General features: G+C 40.1%; 1 long non-coding RNA gene across 1 annotated transcript in view; it reads left to right on the top strand.

Moving 5' to 3' along the window:
* Positions 1–542: 542 nt before the first annotated feature.
* LOC131203965 (uncharacterized) overlaps positions 543–20553 on the top strand; it is a 38816-nt gene continuing 18805 nt past the window's right edge. Inside the window, exon 1 of the long non-coding RNA XR_009156502.1 lies at positions 543–733. This is a non-coding gene — a long non-coding RNA (uncharacterized LOC131203965). The remainder of the gene's footprint in view (positions 734–20553) is intronic.

Raw genomic sequence — 20553 nt, 5'->3', positions numbered from 1 at the left:
ATAAAAACAGCAAAGTCCAATAGATATAAAATACAAAATATAGAATTAAAAAGCCAGGCTAAATACATATTTTAATCTTTTCTTCAAGTGGTAAATGCACTGACTTTGGTTGAACTCGAATGGTTGAAGTTTTACAAACCAACCTTGCCACAGAGAATGTCAAACCCACAAGATTTATCATACCATTGATTTTGTGGGGCAGGCTTTCCTTAAAGCCACTTTAATCCTAATATGTTTCAACTGCTGAAACATATTATATAGCATCATTCCACTTTCAGCAATTTAGCTGGGTCTGAATTGTCTAACAGGTTATTATGGGCGCCCAGCCTTTTCCTTAGCATGCTATGCAAACACAACAGTTGCGTGACGCAACTGTTTCAGAGTTTTGATCGTCTGAGTGTCAGGTTTAGAATATGGACTGAGTTAAGTCTCTAAGGTTCCTATTTCAGTTGAGAACTCCAGGCACAGGGGAGGGTTCGAATTTCCTTCTTGGACAACTAGATCTACAACTTTCCATTCTTGTTGGGGGAGGTGATTAACAAGAGAAAGAAGAATCCTTGATTGACATTAATGTAGAACAGACAAAAATTTTGCAAGTGAATTTGTTGGGAAATGAAGCTCGTCTCCATGCCTGGGAATGTTTTGATCAGAATTGAGCGCCCTGAACTTACTGAAAAGTTGACCTTTCTTCTAAAAGAGGGATATCAGCATGAAGAAGTTGGCCCTTTAAGCGGTAGGGTACCTTCAGACATGAGTTTTCCGTTGTTTTCTTTAATTAGAATTGGAAGATCTAACAAGTAAAAAAATGGGGTAAAGGACAAAGATAGAATTGAAGAATTTTAAATCTGTTTGTCATTATATCTAGACATAAAGAAGCAGACATAAAGTGTTAGGATTAAACTAGGACCAAAACCTGACCTAATAGAAAGAGATATCTGGAAGAAGCTTTGATCATCATGATTTGGTTATAAAAAGGTTCATTTTAACAAATTATTTCCTGGTTACATTTTTTTTTGAAAAAAAAAGTGTGGGAAAGTCTTTTGAGAGCATTTTCGAACAAACATTTTCCCTATTTTATCTATTTCCTGTCACGGGATGATCTGGAGACTATTACATCTGGAATTAGTTTGCTTCCCATGGTTAATTTATAATAATTTGTTTCAAATACTAACAATTTACCACAAAATGATGTTATTCACATTACCCTGTCTTAATTTTTCTATTTCTATTTTTCTAGACTAACTTATCAAGGCTCACTGAGATATTGTACCAAGCTATAATAAACTAAAATTAGGAATTTTATCAGTGACTATCAAAAAGAAAGAGATGCTCTCTTTATTTATTAGATGTATACCCTGTTTTTCATCCATCAGCCTCTTCCTGGTTTTACCCACAGTAGCCCTCTGTGAGGTAAGTTGGGTTGACAGAGAGTGCATGGTCCAAAGCCATTCAGTGAAGGTGAAGCTGATTTTCCTCACTTCTAGTAGTTAATTAGAACCATTAGATAAGAACCACTTATCTCATATAGGCTGTCTGTCAGCCCTGAAGCCATTTTGGAGCATCTTCAGGGCTGCCACAGCAAGGCAGGTTGGAGCTGTGGGAACATGAGGGGGGAAGATAGAGATAGTGGTGGAATGTGTAGCCAAAATAAAATATTTTCCCTTGGGAGCCAAAGACTTTCACACCAGGTGCTGGCAAGGCGTGGACTAAAGCCAACTGGAGTTGGAACTGTGACCTGATTTGACCATGTGACCTGGGGGCAAGAACTTTGGGCTTTGATGTGGGTGGGGAAGACCTCAGGACCTTCAGAGTTGGGTTTTCACCAGCTGCGCCAATATGACATTTGTTGTGACTCGTCCTCCCTCCTCTCCTCAGCTGGGCCCCTCCCATCTCCAACCGGGGCTTTTATCAGACTCTGAGTTTGATAATGAAGATGAATGGCCTGTCATGCCTCCAGCCCCCAGCCCTGGCCCCATGCCCGGACAGGATTCCAGGAGTGAAAGGAGTAGCCCGATAAACCTCACTCATACAGCGTGTGTTCCTTTGGCTCAGCCTTCAGAGCAGGAAGCCAGCCAGGTGCTGGAATTACTCGGCCCTACTCCCTCTGACCCCTCCCTTTCCCAGATGCTGACAGCAGATCCAGCTGAAGACAATTCAGAGTGGGAGGACCCTCGCTTCCGGAGATCTGAGAGGTGACACCAGCAGAAGGAGGGGTGGGGCAGGCCTGGATAAATGCTGAGTCATGGAGCCACACCCCACAGCCTATGTAAAGGACCTGCTTTTGGCATTCCAACCTTGAGTCAAGCAAAGTCTTATCTAGTTTGCTGATACCTGACCCTATTGCTGAAGTCACAACTTGGACTCCTGCCTGCCCTGATAAACCTCGAAGGAACTTGGCAAGCTGCGGAGGCTTCATTGCCAAGCTTGTTACGGACTTCCTTTGTTCGTCAGAGTGGGGGTGGGACACGACAACATTCCTAATAAATTTATGCCCTGGAGAAAATCCAGAGTTTTGACTGCATTGGTTATGTTAATTGGAACCCTGACACTGTCCATATTAAGAAAGGTCTAGAACAGGGGTCCCCAACCCCTGGGCCGTGGCCCACTACCAGGCCATATCCTATTCAGAATTGGACCATGTAAGTAGCTGGCCGGAGCACTCACACACATTAAGTTCAACTTGCCCGAGGGTGAGTCTTGCTTATGTGGCCCAGTTCCCCTCTCCCTCCCCATCTGGGCCACCAAGCCGCAAAGTTGAGGACCCCTGATCTAGAAGTTCAGGGCTCATTTTTAGCCAGCCTGCTGGTTTTTTCATTCCAGAATAAAGAAGTTCCAACTTCCAGTGGAAGTAATGGTTTCAGTCCTCGGTAACTGAGTTTAAACATGCTTGGGATAAATCATATATAAAAATAAAAATTTAGAAATAATAAATAAATAAATCATAAGGGGAAAAAACCAAATTCAAAGGGCAGACTTGATGGACCACTAGATTTTTTTTTTCCTGCTGTCAGTTTTCTATGTTTCTAAGTAAGGAGAATAGCAATAGCACTTAGACTTATATACCACTTCACAGTGCTTTTATAGCCCCCTCTAAGCGGTTTACAGTCAGCATATTGGCTGCAACAATCTGGATCCTCATTTTACCCACCTCGGAAGGGTGGAAGGCTGAGTCGACCTCGGACTCAGGTTGAAGTACGAATCTTCACATACCTGCAAACCTGTGAAAATCTCAGACTTTTGACTCCCCTTCCAAAGTCATGTGTCGTCCAGTATTGGTTGCAGTCTCATGACCATAGCACGGCCATGAAGTTATTAAGCCAGGATTTTATAAAGGTCTTGGGGTTGGTTTTGTTTGTTGAGCTTTCTGCATAGAATCTAACTTGAATCACTGTGGGAACTGTCCACCCTTGGAGTATTTTTACTTTCATTATTAAGGAGCTCCTGACAGCTGACAAGAGATTTGGGTATCGACTTGCTTTGTATGTAAATCTGTTCGCTTGAACTAATAATAAAGCTTAAAGTCCCTTTATTGGGTATGCTGCTGTAGTCATTCTCTCTGGATCCGAAAAAATAAAAATAAAAATCCAATTGCTTGGGCACCTAATCACTGCCCTGACACTTGGCGAAACAGATGTAAAAAGATTGTGGAATCAGCCTCAATTCCCTTGTAGCCAGTGGTGGGATTCAAGTAATTTAACAACCGGTTCTCCCCCCTAATGATTTCTTCCAACAACTAGTTTGCCAAACTGCTCAGAGAGTTAACAACCGGTTCTCCCGAAGTGGTGTGAACTGGCTGAATCCCACCACTGCTTGTAGCCCATTGTTTTTACTGTAAGTGTTGTCCTATTTGCTCATTTCTGTTCATTTTGCATCAGATATACAAGGCTCCTACACAGAAATAATAAATGCCTTCTTCTTTATTTTTATTATTGCATAACTAAAATAGAAGGTGATGGCAGGAGACAGTGTAGCAGATTAGAAGACTCCAGAGAACAGTAAGGGAGCAAGACAGATCTTCATAAATGTCCATTGATACCAACTGATACTGTTGATACCAGATCCTAATATTGGAACTGAGGGTGACTAGGATACTCAGGCCACCTTTAGAAATAGAAAAGAAACTTTCTTTGCTCTGCAAAAATACACCCATTCCCATTTGAAAAAGCTGAATGGAAAACAGTTCAGAATTTTGCAAAATGATTTGCATTTCAGCCCATGTTGAGTTAAGCGATGCTGTGACCTCCCTCTCACAGTGTCTAGAGGCTGTTAGGGACTGGATGGGAAAGCAATTCAGTTGAAACTGAACCCCGGAAAGAGTGAGTGGCTCTGGGTTTGGGGTTCTTTGGCCCATGGAGAATTGCCACCTTTGGTCTTGAATGGGGTGGAACTGCCCCAAGCAGACTGTCCGTAATTTGGGGATTCTCCTGAACTCGCGACTCCTGCTCAAAGAGCAAATGGCAGTCGTGGCCAGGAGCGCCTTTGCTCAACTGCAGGTTGTGCACCAGTTATGCCCTTTCCTGGACCAACAATTCCTACCCACGACCACTCATGCCTTAGTCACCTCCCGTTTTGACTGTTGCAATGCACTCTTCATGGGGCTGCCCCTGAAGAGTATCCAGAAGCTCCAGTTGGTGCAAAATGCAGCAGCCCACATGGTTGTGTGGAGACCTCAGTGTCCGCATATATCACCTCACCTGTGGGAACCGCATTGGTTGCCAATTTGCTTCCAGGTACAGTTCATGATGCTGGTTGTCACCTTTAAAGCTTTCTATGGTTTGGTGTTCTGTCCTACCTCGCCTCCGTCCGAGTGACGGCTTAATTAGCCGGCACTATCAGCTCTGGCAGCAGAATAGCCAGCATCTGGTAAGGCCTGTTATTAAGAACACAAAGCCTGCAATTACTGCAGGTTCGAGCCCGGCCCAAGGTTGACTCAGCCTTCCATCCTTTATAAGGTAGGTAAAATGAGGACCCAGATTGTTGGGGGGGTAATAAGTTGACTTTGTAAATATATACAAATAGAATGAGACTATTGCCCTATACATTGTAAGCCGCCCTGAGTCTTCGGAGAAGGGCGGGGTATAAATGTAAACAAAAAAAAAAAAAAATCTGCCAAAAGCCTCCGTTACCTTCCACGACGCTGGTGAGTCACCCAGGAACAAACATCAGCTCAATCAGTGGATTTGCCTGTTACAAAGAGACACAGCAGCTCTCGCTGCCTTTTATCTCCTGTGGGGTGTGGCTCCATGACTCAGCACTTCCTAGGCCTGCCCCACCCTTGCTTCTGTTGTTCTGTTGTTCCCTCCTCTCCTGCCTATGAAATCTAGGGTCCAGCCAGGCCTGATTGCCGTCAGCTAGGTCTGGAGGTGTGGCCTGGGGGGGGGAAGAGTCAGGGGATGGAGGCCTCATTATCTCTTCCACCTGGCCTGTTTCTGGCTCCTGGAGCTGAGCCAGGGAAGCCGGTGCTCCCGAGATAAGTCCTGACGGCCCTTCCCCCTCACTTTCCAAGTCACTTTCTGGCAGCAGGGCCGGCTTGGAAGGTGCAGACACAACAGTTTGGGATCAGGTTATCTGAAGGACCATCTCTTGCTGGTCACATCTACCTGACACATTAGAGCGGGGAGACAAGGAATATTGTGGGTCCCATCCCCTAGATACACCTGGCAGGATCCAAAAGAAGGGGCCTTCTCAATGGTGGCTTTCTCTCTCTGGAACATCATTCCCCCAGACATTAGACTGCCCGCCACTCTAACATTCTTTTGGAAAGTGCTGAAGACCTGGTTCTGCCAGCCTGGGAGGGGAAATCCAAAGCAGGATGGAGCCCATTAAATGGTTTGTATGAATGTGTGTTGTCATCTGGGTGGGGGGAATGGGGGGGTTATTATTTTACTAATATTTTATTATTTTATTATTTTTCTTTTTATTCTTTTTATTTCTTTTATATGGTTTGATATCCTTGTAAGCTGCCTTGAGTCACCATGTGTAAGTAGGCGGCAATATGAATTTTCTAAAATTCTAAATTCTAAAATAAATAAATAAATAAATAAATAAATTCCAGAAAATATATAGAACGATTCATTATAATAAAACTCTTTTTGAACACTATTCATATTAGGATTTTTTTTTTTTTACAAAAATACGTTAATTGGGAAAAAGTTGCATGCACACACATTTTTTATACAAAGGCCAACTTTTTTATATATAAATTTAAACTGAAGTAGAAACGCCTGCGGATAATTTACATTTGGGAGAATAGAAACAGAATAAAATAATCGGGTCTAAATTCCTTTGAACATCTAGAAAACTGAATTTGTCTATTTCTGAGGCATGGCTTGATTTCTGGTAGGTTCAAATGAAGAGTGGGCTGTTTACAATTGTAATTTTATTTTATTGCATTGAAGATGCTGATCTATTCAAATTCAGAAAAAGTCTTTTTTACTTTTTAAGGACATTATATGCTCTATTTGCGTTCCAGCTGAGTGCAGAATGATTCCAAGTATCCCTAGAGTGATCTGATTTTTGGAAAACCTCTGAGGACTTGGCTCCCAATATGCTGGGGTTCTTACAAGCACTCTGGGTAAGATGGAGGCAGGCCCAGCCGAAATTATGTACGCGCAGAAAAACAAAGTGCTTCATTTGGCAATATCCTTCATGAAACCGAAATAGAAATTTCCCCACAGATTCTTCTGGAATCTACTTTTGGAATTTCTCTTTGCAAACTGAAGAAGCCTATCTTCTCTAAATATTGCTCAAAAATAGTGAGAAAACTGATTGTTAGATTATTTATCATCTTCCTTATATTAATGAAATGCAGAAGGTTGTTCTCCAGGGATGGGGTGGGGAGAGTTAGGGGAAGGACTATTATATTCTGTAACTTGATGTCCTGGGAAAAAGAAGAAAGGAAAGACAAATGCAAACACAATCAAATATGTGCATTCATTTCTCAATACCTCAATTGTTGATCTTAGATCGTGCTTATGTTTTCTTCCTCTAATAAATTAAACACTGATGCTAGAGGCAGCATGTTTGCATTTGGTCATTATCGGTGTAGTTTCCATCGCAATAAAAACCGAGGTAGTTGATTTTGTCAATCAAATGTCAAAAATGACATTTAAAATGTACCTATGCTTTCTTCAGAACTGTTTGGTTTAAGTCAGGTTGTCAAACTCAATTTCATTAAGGGCTACGTCAGGGTTGTGTTTGACCGCGGGGGTGGGTGGGTGGGGAGCGTGGCCAGCTCGACAGCACTCGTGTCAGGGGCACCTGTGGCGACCAAGTGCTAAGGCAGGACTTCCCTGAGGCCCTCCCTCCCTCTCATTATAATCTCCTTCCTTTTGTAATAAGAGTGTAATAAGGAAGTAGTAGCCATCGGTCAATAATGTCTTCCTTCCTTCCTTCCTTCCTTCCTTCCTTCCTTCCTTCCTTCCTTCCTTCCTTCCTTTCTTTCTTCCTTCCTTCCTTCCTTCCTTTTTTCTTTTTCCCTCCTTCTTCATTCTCCTTTCTTCTTCCTTCCCCTCTTTCCTTCTTTTTCTTTCCTTCCCCTCTTCTCCTCTTTCCTTCCTTTTCTTTGTCTTTCCGCTTTCCCTTTCTCCTTTCTTTCTGGGATGCTCAAATGCAAAAGGGGAAACATTTCTCCTTTTGCTTAGTTTTTAGTTTGTTTTGCTAGCCGCCTGCCAGTGAAAAGCGATGGATCGGCCCTTGAAGCTTCTGCCAGTGAAAACGGAGGCTGGGAGGCCCCTGCGTGGGCAAGGCACTGTGGGCCAGTCCTTCACTGTTTCCAAGGTGGCCCCATAGGCCAGATCTAAGCATCCCACAGGCTGGATCTGGTCCATGGGTCCAGATTGACACCCCTCGTTTAAGTCAATAACTGCTAACATTGCAGCTTGCATTTGAAATTGCAACGAAGTTTGATGGTTTCATGTTTTATCCTGTGATTAATTTTTTTTAAATTTACATTTATATCCCGCCCTTCTCCGAAGACTCAGGGCGGCTTTCACTATGTTAGCAATAGTCGTCATTCATTTGCATATTATATACAATGTCAACTTATTGCCCCCAACAATCTGGGTCCTCATTTTACCTACCTTATAAAGGATGGAAGGCTGAGTCAACCTTGGGCCTGGTGGGACTCGAGCCTGCAGTAATTGCAAGCAGCTGTGTTTAATAACAGGCTGTTTTACAGCCTGAGCCACACCGTGGCCCTGATCAACATATAAACTGAAATGAAAAAAAAATTATACAATTCTTCCTTCTCTGCTTTTTGCCATGTGTACAATTGTGTAGATATCCCAAAAAGGTGCTTTTTCAAAAGGCAGCTGGACTTTTCCTTGCTCTGACTTCAGAGCAAGGAAATTCTCAAACTGATATGGAATGGGGCAAACTAAATTATTTGGAGAGATGAGAAATGGACCGAGAACAAAAATGGATTCATTTAGCTTTTTCCAGTCTTGTTTCTTCCAAGCAATAAAAAAAATCCTCAGTCTTTGTATTAGAGTTATCTCTTCTGATAACCATTGATAGGAAGATCTGTAAGAACTTCCTTATTCAACAATCACCTTTGCCCGAGTAACAGTGGTCTGTAGTGGAAATGGAAGCCAGGAAATCAGCAGAACATTGAATAACAATGATGTGAAGGGCAGGGTTGCAAGAAGAAAGTTACTGCTCTCCAAAAAGAACATTGCTGACAGACTATTATTTGCAAAACACCACTTGGATAAGCCAGGAGGCTATTAGAAGTATTTCTATGAACAGATGAGACCAAAATAGAATTTTTTGGCTTGAATGAAAAGTATTATATTTGATGAAATTCAAACACTGCAGATTGGATAAGAAGCTTTGCTGCTTCTGGGCCAGGTTGATGTGCTCTCTTTGATGGAACTATGAATACTGAATTAGAAAACTACAAGGAAATGTCAGGGTATCTGTCTATGAACTGGAGCTCAAGAGAAACTGGATCATTTAGAAAGACAATCTCAAAATCCATAAGTTATATGACCAATGAATGGTTAAAACAGAAGAAAGTCAATGCTTTGGAAAGGCAAGTCAAAGTCCTGAGCTTAATCCTAGAGAAATGTTTTGAAAAGACTCCAACTACCTTTTGGAAGAGAATAGTTCATGTGAGGAAACCCACTCATAGTCTAGGATTGAAGATATTCTATAGGGAACAATAAGCTAAAATTCTTCCAAGCCAATGTGCAGGACTCATAAAAAGTTATGGGAAAAGTTTTACTGGATAAGTACAATAAAGGGCCACCTAATGAGAAGGATGGACTCACTGGAGAAGAGCCTAATGCTGGGAACGATTGAGGGCAAAAGAAGAAGGGGACAGTAAAGGTGGCTGGATGGAGTCACTGAAGCAGTCAGCATGAGCTTAAATGGACTCCAGAGGATGGTAGAGGACAGGAAGGCCTGGAGGAACGTTGTCCATGGGGTCGCAATGGGTCAGACACGATTTTGCAACTAACAACAACAATAAAGGGAATGCTTATCTTAATTTGCATGTAGTGACTGCAGCTAGAATTGTATTTGCACAACAATGGAAAAATGAAGAGATCCCAAGAGATGAACATGTGATTAAAAAATATTAGAATGTGTAGAAATGGATAGGCTAACACTAACAATTAAGGAAAAGAAAGAAACTGAATAGTTTTTGGGACTCATTTTATCTATGGTTAACTGACAAAAACTGGAATTAGAAACAGGGGAAGATAAGGAAAGGATCAATAATATAAGGGAGGTATGTTAAAATGATCAAGTAAATATCATCAATAATAATAATAATAATAATAATAATAATAATAATAATAATAATAATAATAATAATAATAATAATATAATCAATACGGTTATTGAGGGCTGAAGCATACAGTTTATTGATATCGCTGTATCAGGAGATGTCAGAGTCGAAGAAAAAGAACTGGAAAAAATCATGAAATATCATGACCTGGCCATTGAAACTACACAGCTATGGATGAAACATGTAACAGTGATACCCATTTTCATTGGAACACTTGGTACCATGTCCAAGAATTTTACAAAACACATCAAGAAATTGCAGCTTCCTGCAATAACACCAGTGGAACTGCAAAAAACTGCATTACTCGGAACATTGTATATCTTAAGAAGATAACTTGGTTGATACCTAGGACGCTGGCAGCAACCCGTATCAACCATTAGCACCAAACAATCATGTTTGTGATACATTTTTAAATGTTCAGTTGACTGAGTTTCATGTTTAATGAATAAAAGATAATAATATCAAGACAAATTCCTTGTGTGTCCAATCACACTTGGCCAATAAAATATTCTATTCTATTCTATTCTATTCTATTCTATTCTATTCTATTCTATTCTATTCTATTCTATTCTATTCTATTCTAATATAATCAATACCAATGTAATGAACAGTGTTATAAATATTTTGATTACTATTTCCTAAAACTAATTGTACCCAGACAGCACACTGTTTAATTGAAAATGGAATTTTTATATGTTATAAAATATAAACCTTGGAGAAAAAAGGTTACGGGAAAAGTGTGGTTGCAGTTTTGCTGCCCGAACAGAGCACACCAGTCCCTGAAAGCCAAGGCTCACATACCTTTTTCATACACAAATATATAGCTTTGGACCATTTTCCTCTATAAACAAACATGCATATTATTTTTGTACTCATTTGTTTAATTGGATTCTTTTACCTATAGTTAGGATTTATGTGGAGAACAGATCACATTGTAGGCCATATTTTTACAGAGATATTGAAAATTCTAAAAGATTCACAAACTTTTAAGCATCTCCCTCTCTCTTTCTCTCTCTCTCTCTCTCTCTCTCTCTCTCTCTGTGGGGGGGGTGTGCGTGTTAGTGTGTGAAATTTGGAAAGGTGATAGTATGATTCATTGGCAGGAAACAACAAGAAATCTTTAGACACCATGAGGACTTGGTTTATGGCATAAATATGAAATGGTGAAATATGTGAACTGCACTCATAAATCTTTGTCATAAAAAGTATGCTACTTTTAAAGATCTTTGGGGAGCTTTCTTGATTTTTTTTGTCCACTTTTGTTTCCTCCAAAGTAAAGACATTAACATATCTAGAAAGAATTTGATGGGACATGGTTTCAACAAGAATAGTAATATTAATATTGGTAATAGTTTGCCTCACAGCTTCACACTTGTCTTGTTTTTGTGGCATTGATTAAAGCAATGGTCTTGTTATATATCCTTCAGTCTAATTATAGCTTTTCAGGCAAGATAATGCTCAGAAAGGATCATACTTTTCTCACCCAGGCTTCCCCAAAAAACACAAAGCGGAATCCTGATCCTGACAAAACCCCTTTTATTAAACAAACAGTGAATTTCTTTCATTCACCTTCAGCAACGTCTTTCAAGGGAGAATTTACAGTCACGGACCTTAGCTGGCTTGGAGAGCTGCCAGGTCGACATCTTCAAAACTTGGCAAGGAATCTTGGAGAGTCACAAACCAATTAGATGAACTAATTGTCTCTTGCAAATTCCACTCCCCTTTTGCTCCTCTTTTATTCCCTCTGGGAGGGGCCATTCATCGTCCACCTGTGGCCTTACTTCCAAGTTGACCCTTGTTCTTTAGCTGTTCCCTTCGTCTGGCAACTCTGCACCTGTGCACACTGGGAACAGGCTCCAGCTGTTTGTCTGCCTCACTGATGTCTGCCTCTGAAGACAGCTGATAACTGGCATACGGCCCTGGCCGACTCTCTGCCTCCGATGCAGAACCCTCATCAGAGCCTTCTCCAGACTCCAGGACTGGCCCATGTTCCTCCTCAACCTCCTTACTGCCCAAATCTGCTGCCAGCTCTGCTGGCGGGCCACAACACATACATACTCTGAAGCTAATTCCATATCTGACCATAAGCTCCCATATTGTTCAGCTGGTTTGAAATGGGTCTTGATAATTATCACTGCATAGCAACATTTCAATCATCTTCCAAGCCCCTGGAGAGCAGGAGAAGAATTAACGGTTGGAAGCTTATAAAAGAGAGATCCAACCTAGAATTAATCTACAGATCTTCAACAATTAGAAAAATTAATCAGTGGAAGGGCTTGCCTTTAGAAGTTGGATGCTCTGGTACTGGAGGTTCTTAAGAAGAGATTGGATGGCCATTTCTTCAGAAAGGTATAGGGTCTCCTGTTTGGGCAGGGGGATTTAAAGATCTCTAAAGTCCCTTCCCTTTTATTCTGCATTCAAACCATCTGCAGGAAGGTTTTAACTTTTGGGGAGAAGGGAGGAAATTTTTCCAGCAGTTTATAATTAAAATTGTACCTGAGTTGTAGATAGAGACTTCTGGTCAATAACATGATAGACAATTACTGTATAATCTCTTCCAATCTCTATGCCAAACTTCTATTTTCAACGTCAATGGGATTATGTGAGTTTTTTCATTATTGCTGCTGTTTTTTGGGTTGTTCTTTTTCCATTGACTCTTTGAATATTAAAGTCAGTCACAGGTATTTGAGCTGCCAAACACAGAATCCTAATATTTGCTAATAAAGCCTTAAATCCATGGATTTATTTCCGTGGTCCCAACATTTTAAAGAAGACTAAAACTCTATTAAAACTTCACATGCTGTAAAGTTGTATTATCTTGAATCCTCTTTAGGAAGGATTTGGGGATCAGTGATGGTAGACAAAAATCCAGCATAAAGGATTACATTTTTAAATATATATATATATATATATATATATATATATATATATATAAAGATTAAATTGCAGCTACACCATCTGTATTAAGGGAGACAAAAGGTGAAAGTTGTTTGGGGATGGGTGACTGTCCAATCCAAATTTCAGTTTCAGGCAAGAAAATTGGAGCAGATAGGACTTTACTCAGTTTAATTTTGATATAGCAATTTATGTATATGTGGGTTGATTAGTTTCTACTGTTACCTTGGGATTAAAAAGTGTTTAAGAACACAAATGTGCAGACCTTGTCAATTTCTGCCACTAAGTTATGGCTGTAGTTCAGACAAAGATGCTGAATATTTATTTAACATTGAATGTCACAAAGTACAGGTTTTATTTCATTTTAAATGCATCTGCCCCAGTGGTGGGAATTCAAATTTTGTTACTACTGGTTCTGTGGGCGTGGCTTGATGGGTGTGGCATAGCTTGGTGGGCATGGCAGGGGAAGGATACTGTAAAACCTCCATTTCCTACTGATCAACTGGGACTCAGGAGGCAGAGAATAGATGGGGGTGGGGCCAGTCAGAGGTGGTATTTACCGGTTCTCTGAATTACTCAAAATTTCCACTACAGGTTCTCCAGAACTGTCAGAATCTGCTGAATACCACCTCTGATCTGTCCCATTTATTGACAACATAAAATCTGATTAATTTTGGGGGATATGGGGTGTGTCATGATTTTCAGAGGATTCTTTTTTTTTTCTTTCCTTCCCTTTTCCTTCCATTTCATTATTTTCAATATCACTTCTTAATCTGTACAAAAAAATATCACTTCTTAATCTGTATAAAAAAAAAATAATCCACCCAAGGTTACAGAATTAGTGGACCAGAGGAATGCTGTCGATATAATTTACTTGGACTTCAGTAAAGCATTTGATAAAGTAGACCATAACTTACTACTAGATAAAGTAGAAAAATGTGGGTTAGACAGCACCACCACCAGATGGATTCGTAACTGGCTGACCAACCGCACTCAATGTGTAGTCCTCAATAGAACTACATCCACATGGAGGGAAGTATGCAGTGGAGTACCCCAAGGCTCTGTTTTAGGCCCAGTACTCTTCAACATCTTCATCAATGACTTGGATGAGGGGATAGATGGGGAACTCATCAAATTTGCAGATGACACCAAGCTGGCAGGAATAGCCAACACTCCAGAAGATAGGCTCAAGTTACAGAAAGATCTTGACAGACTTGAACATTGGGCGCTATCTAACAAAATGAAATTCAACAGTGAAAAAAGTAAGGTTCTACATTTAGGCAAAAACAAAAACAAAATGCACAAGTACCGTATATGAGGTAGCTTGCTCAACAGTAGTAACTGTAAGAGGGATCTTGGAGTCCTAGTGGACAACCATTTAGATATGAGCCAGCAGTGTGCAGCAGCTGCCAAAAAAGCCAACACAGTTCTGGGCTGCATAAACAGAGGGATCGAATCAAGATCACATGAAGTGTTAGTGCCACTTTATAATGCCTTGGTAAGGCCACACTTGGAATATTGCATTCAGTTTTGGTTGCCATGATGTAAAAAGGATGCTGAGACTCTAGAAAGAGTGCAGAGAAGAGCAACAAAGATGATTAGGGGACTGGAGGCTAAAACATATGAAGAACAGTTGCAGGAACTGGATATGTCTAGTTTAATGAAAAGAAGGACTAGAGGAGACATCATAGCAATCTTCAAATATCTCAGGGGTTGCCACAAAGAAGAGAGAGTCAGGCTGTTCTCCAAAGCACCTGAGGGTAGAACAAGAAGCAATGGGTGGAAACTGATCAAGGAAAGAAGCAACTTAGAACTAAGGAGAAATTTCCTGACAATTAGAACAATTAATAAGTGGAACAAATTGCCTGCAAAAGTTGTAAATGCCCCAACACTGGAAATTTTTAAGACGATGTTGGATTTTTTATTTTATTTATTTATTTTTGTCACAACATCATATAAAAAGGATTCTATAGTATATAAACATATATATGAGTAAATATTAGGAGGTATAAGCATCAATATATATATATATATATATATATATATATATATATATATATATATATATATAAAGATTAAATTGCAGCTACACCATCTGTATTAAGGGAGACAAAAGGTGAAAGTTGTTTGGGGATGGGTGACTGTTCAATCCAAATTTCAGTTTCAGGCAAGAAAATTGGAGCAGATAGGACTTTACTCAGTTTAATTTTGATATAGCAATTTATGTATATGTGGGTTGATTAGTTTCTACTGTTACCTTGGGATTAAAAAGTGTTTAAGAACACAAATGTGCAGACCTTGTCAATTTCTGCCACTAAGTTATGGCTGTAGTTCAGACAAAGATGCTGAATATTTATTTAACATTGAATGTCACAAAGTACAGGTTTTATTTCATTTTAAATACATCTGCCCCAGTGGTGGGAATTCAAATTTTGTTACTACTGGTTCTGTGGGCGTGGCTTGATGGGTGTGGCATAGCTTGGTGGGCGTGGCAGGGGAAGGATACTGTAAAACCTCCATTTCCTACTGATCAGCTGGGACTCAGGAGGCAGAGAATAGATGGGGGTGGGGCCCGTCAGAGGTGGTATTTACCGGTTCTCTGAATTACTCAAAATTTCCACTACAGGTTCTCCAGAACTTGTCAGAACCTGCTGAATACCACCTCTGATCTGTCCCATTTATTGACAACATAAAATCTGATTAATTTTGGGGGATATGGGGTGTGTCATGATTTTCAGAGGATTCTTTTTTTTTTCTTTCCTTCCCTTTTCCTTCCATTTCATTATTTTCAATATCACTTCTTAATCTGTACAAAAAAATATCACTTCTTAATCTGTATAAAAAAAAAAATCCACCCAAGGTTACAGAATTAGTGGACCAGAGGAATGCTGTCGATATAATTTACTTGGACTTCAGTAAAGCATTTGATAAAGTAGACCATAACTTACTACTAGATAAAGTAGAAAAATGTGGGTTAGACAGCACCACCACCAGATGGATTCGTAACTGGCTGACCAACCGCACTCAATGTGTAGTCCTCAATAGAACTACATCCACATGGAGGGAAGTATGCAGTGGAGTACCCCAAGGCTCTGTTTTAGGCCCAGTACTCGTCAACATCTTCATCAATGACTTGGATGAGGGGATAGATGGGGAACTCATCAAATTTGCAGATGACACCAAGCTGGCAGGAATAGCCAACACTCCAGAAGATAGGCTCAAGTTACAGAAAGATCTTGACAGACTTGAACATTGGGCACTAACTAACAAAATGAAATTCAACAGTGAAAAAAATAAGGTTCTACATTTAGGCAAAAAACAAAAACAAAATGCACAAGTACCGTATATGAGGTAGCTTGCTCAATAGTAGTAACTGTAAGAGGGATCTTGGAGTCCTAGTGGACAACCATTTAGATATCAGCCAGCAGTGTGCAGCAGCTGCCAAAAAAGCCAACACAGTTCTGGGCTGCATAAACAGAGGGATTGAATCAAGATCACATGAAGTGTTAGTGCCACTTTATAATGCCTTGGTAAGGCCACACTTGGAATATTGCATTCAGTTTTGGTTGCCATGATGTAAAAAGGATGCTGAGACTCTAGAAAGAGTGCAGAGAAGAGCAACAAAGATGATTAGGGGACTGGAGGCTAAAACATATGAAGAACAGTTGCAGAAACTGGATATGTCTAGTTTAATGAAAAGAAGGACTAGAGGAGACATCATAGCAATCTTCAAATATCTCAGGGGTTGCCACAAAGGAGAGAGTCAGGCTGTTCTCCAAAGCACCTGAGGGTAGAACAAGAAGCAATGAGTGGAAACTGATCAAGGAAAGAAGCAACTTAGAACTAAGGAGAAATTTCCTGACAGTTAGAACAATTAATAAGTGGAACAAATTGCCTACAAAAGTTGTAAATGCCCCAACACTGGAAATTTTTAAGACGATGTTGGATTTTTTATTTTATTTATTTATTTTTGTCACAACATCATATAAAAATGATTATATAGTATATAAACATATATATGAGTAAATATTAGGAGGTATAAGCATCAATATATATATAGGAAGAAGAAAAGAAAAGAAAAGAAAAAAAAGAAACAATAGGACAGGAACGGTAGGCACGTTTGTGCGCTTATGCACGCCCCTTATGCTTATGCACGTCCCTTGGATAACCATCTGTCTGAGTTGGTGTAGGGTTTCCTGCCTGGGCAGGGGGTTGGACTAGAAGGCCTCCAAGGTTCCTTCTAACTATGTTGTTGTTATTATTATTATTCTATTATAAAGCCTTATCTTGGGTTTTAGTGGAAATGGAAGCCTGGCAATCAACAGAATAGCAAAGAAAGGCCTAAGCAATGAAAAACAAGATATTACCAGATGTCTCCCTGGCCAGATTCAGTCAAGGAAAACTCTTGGACTGTGAAAACGTAATATCCATGGCTTGTGTTCTCAAAGCAATTATCATCACGTTTTCTAGACACCAAAGAAGAAACAGGTGTTTGCACTAGATTACTAAAACAGATGTGACATTTATGCTCCTGTTAAGATTCTGATTGCTGATGGAACGCTGACATTTTGAAGCAAAAATCTTTGAGGTTTCAGATTTCAAAAACCCAAGTTTATCCCTTTGTTTTTGTGATTATAAAAGCAGTCACTGATAAATAGAAAGGCCAAATCACTCATTCATTCCTACATACATTAGTCAGGCCCAATCTGCGTATGTATCTTAATATTTAAATATTTAATATTTTCCACAGTGACTATATTTTATTGGCCTTTTGAGAGTTTACATCAGGGGTAGTCAACCTTTTTTATACCTACTGCCCACTTTTGTATCTCTGTTAGTAGTAAAATTTTCTAACCGCCCACCGGTTCCACAGTAATGGGCCATGTATTGTCATCTGCGCATGCCTCTCACGCATCGTGGATTGGGTTTGGGAGGGGCGCCGGCTACCAGCTCTGCTTGTCTGTTACAGCTGGGTGAGGTGGGGGAGAGATGTGCGAGCTATTTTGGGACGAGGCTCTTTTGCCTGCGGTCGCACCATAGCGCCATTTAGTTTCACTTACGTGAACTAAACTTATGCACAGGTGATACAAATAGTATATTTTCAGAAATTTAAATTGTCACGTGGAATTTTATGAAAACTTAATGAAAATGTTTTTAAATAATGCTGTGAATTTTTTTTAAAAAGTCAATTAAATTTTAAAAAAAGGAAAGTGCTTCAGTATTGGACAAAACCCCTACCGCCCACCATGAAAGCTGGACCGCCCACTAGTGGGCGGTAGGGACCAGGTTGACTACCGCTGGTCCACATCTTTCTTTGGGGAAAAAACAATTATGGGCATCTGTTAACAAGCAACCCCTTCTAGGATGATCCCTATTCTGCTTTGGGTCTTCTGTTCACACCAGTGGTGTAATTCAAATTTTTTGTACTACTGGTTCTGTGGGCATGGCTTGGTGGGTGTGGCTTGATAGGCATGGCAGGGGAAGGATACTGCAAAATCCCCATTCCCTCCTCACTCTGGGGTCAGCCAGAGGTGGTATTTGCCGATTCTTTGAACTACTCACAATTTATTTTATTTTATTTTATTTATTTATTTATTTTATTTTGTCACAACAGTATATATAAGCATAAGCATGAAGTAACTATATAATATATAAGCATATATATGAGTATAGGTATGTGATAACTATATAAATTGGATATAATGAAAGGAAACAGTAGGACAGGAACAGTAGGCACGCTTGTGCTCTTATGCACGCCCCTTACAGACTTCTTAGGAATGGGGTGAGGTCAACAGTAGACAGTTTTTGGTTAAAGCTTTGGGGATTTTGGGAAGAGACCACAGAGTCAGGTAGTGTGTTCCAAGCATTAATAACTCTGTTACAGAAGTCATATTTTCTGCAATCAAGATTGAAGCAATTAACATTAAGTTTAAACATTAAGTTTAAATCTATTGTTTGCTCTTGTATTGTTGTGATTGAAGCTGAAGTAATCCTCAACAGGAAGGACATTGCAATAGATGATTCTATGAGTTAAACATAGGTCCTGTCGAAGGCGGTGGAGTTCTATGTTTTCTAAACCCAAGATTTCAAGTCTGGTGGCATAAGGTATTTTGTTATATTCAGAGGAATGGCGAACATGTCTGGACACGTTCAATTGTATTGATGTCTGAAATGTGCTATGGGTTCCAGACAGGCGAGCAGTATTCAAGAATTGGTCTAGCAAATGTTTTATAAGCTCTGGTTAGTAGTGTAGTGTTTTTGGAGAAGAAGCTATGTAAGATTAGGTTAACAACTCTTAATGCATTTTTTGCGATGTAGTTGCAATGGACTTTGGCATTTAGGTCATTGGATATGAAGACTCCAAGGTCTTTGACTGGGTGGGGGTCATCTGTAAGGTAATGTCAAGTTTATATTTAGTGTTACAATGCTTCTTGCATTTATCAATTTGCATTTAAATGCAGTGTTTGGTGAAGAGGAAATAAGGGGCGTGCATACCTAGTTATTGATAATAGTTGGTTGGGGGTTCTGATCCACAAATGTTTGGAGGTTCTGTTCAAAGGGTATTTGGAGGTTGGTTGCTTGAACTATGAATGTTTGGGGGTTCGGTTCAATAGGCAGTTGGAGGTTGGTTGGTTGAGCTACGAAAGGTTGGAGGTTCTGTTCAATGGGCACTTGGAGGTTGGTTGGTGCGAGGGATGAGATGGTTGGATGCTTTGATTGATGGGGGGTTGGATGTTGAATTTCCGCTACTGGTTCTCCAGAACCTGTCAGAACCTTCTGATTAGTATCCCTGGTTCACACCTATGCAACTAGATCTGGGAATTACAATTAATACCGCATAAATTTGATGGGTACTATTGGAAAATTAGCAAGACAGGCAGGAGTAGCCTAGAGCAGGGGTCTCCAACCTTGGCAACTTTAAGACGTGTGGAGGCTGAGGAATTCTGGGAGTTGAAGTCCACACGTCTTAAAGTTGCCAAGGTTGGAGACCCCTGGCCTAGAGTATTCACTGTTTGACAGGGGAGAAATACCTTCCATAATAATCTTCTCCCATACAGCCCTGGCTCAGTAGAAGCATTGCCTCTATGCCTGCTTAGGTATCCATTAGGCAATGTAGTCATCTCACTATGCAAATCTTTAGAGTGATCCATAAAGAATAGTCATAGGGTGGGATGAAATATGCTTTAGAAAACAGTATGCCTTGGGCGAAATGAAGTGGTTGCTTCAAAAATAATGAGGGAGAAAATCAGTAAGTAAGGGCTTGGTTTTCATGGGCTCCTTTCTTATCTTTCTTCCGGAAATCACTCTTTATTGCATCCAGTTGTAGGATAGCCCTATAAGAAAGCTTAAATACATACGCATAGTACCTCGAGTTCTGATCATATGTATTTTTAGTACTGTACATGTACTAAAACATATATTTCTTCTAAATATGTACTCTGGGGTCTCTTCAGATCATATCAATATGTCCTGGGTGATGCAAACAAGGGACTATTAAAACTACAGCTCATGTCCTAGTATACTGCACCTTCTATAAGGAGTCAAGGACCCATAAATGAGCCTGGGTGATGCAGTGGTTGTAGTACTGCAGGCAAAACTCTGTCCACAGCCTGGAGTTCAATCCTACAGAGCTCACCCTTGCATCTTTCCAAGGTCATTAAAATAAGGACCCAGACTGTTGAGGACAATATGCAAATAATGCTTCTACACTGTAAACCATCCAGAGTGCTGTGAAGTATTATGGGGCAGACAATAAGTCTAAATGCTATTCCTTTAACAGCTCCCCTAGTAAAATGCCTAGGAAACACCAATCTTTTTTTTACATATAATAGCTGTTATCAGATCAGTATTATGTAGTCTCTTTG

Source organism: Ahaetulla prasina, chromosome 9 (genome assembly GCF_028640845.1).
Source record: "Ahaetulla prasina isolate Xishuangbanna chromosome 9, ASM2864084v1, whole genome shotgun sequence".
NCBI classification, from domain to species: Eukaryota; Metazoa; Chordata; class Lepidosauria; order Squamata; family Colubridae; genus Ahaetulla; species Ahaetulla prasina.
The sequence above is the reverse complement of the archived record's forward strand: the minus strand, read 5'-3'. Positions and strand labels throughout refer to the sequence as shown.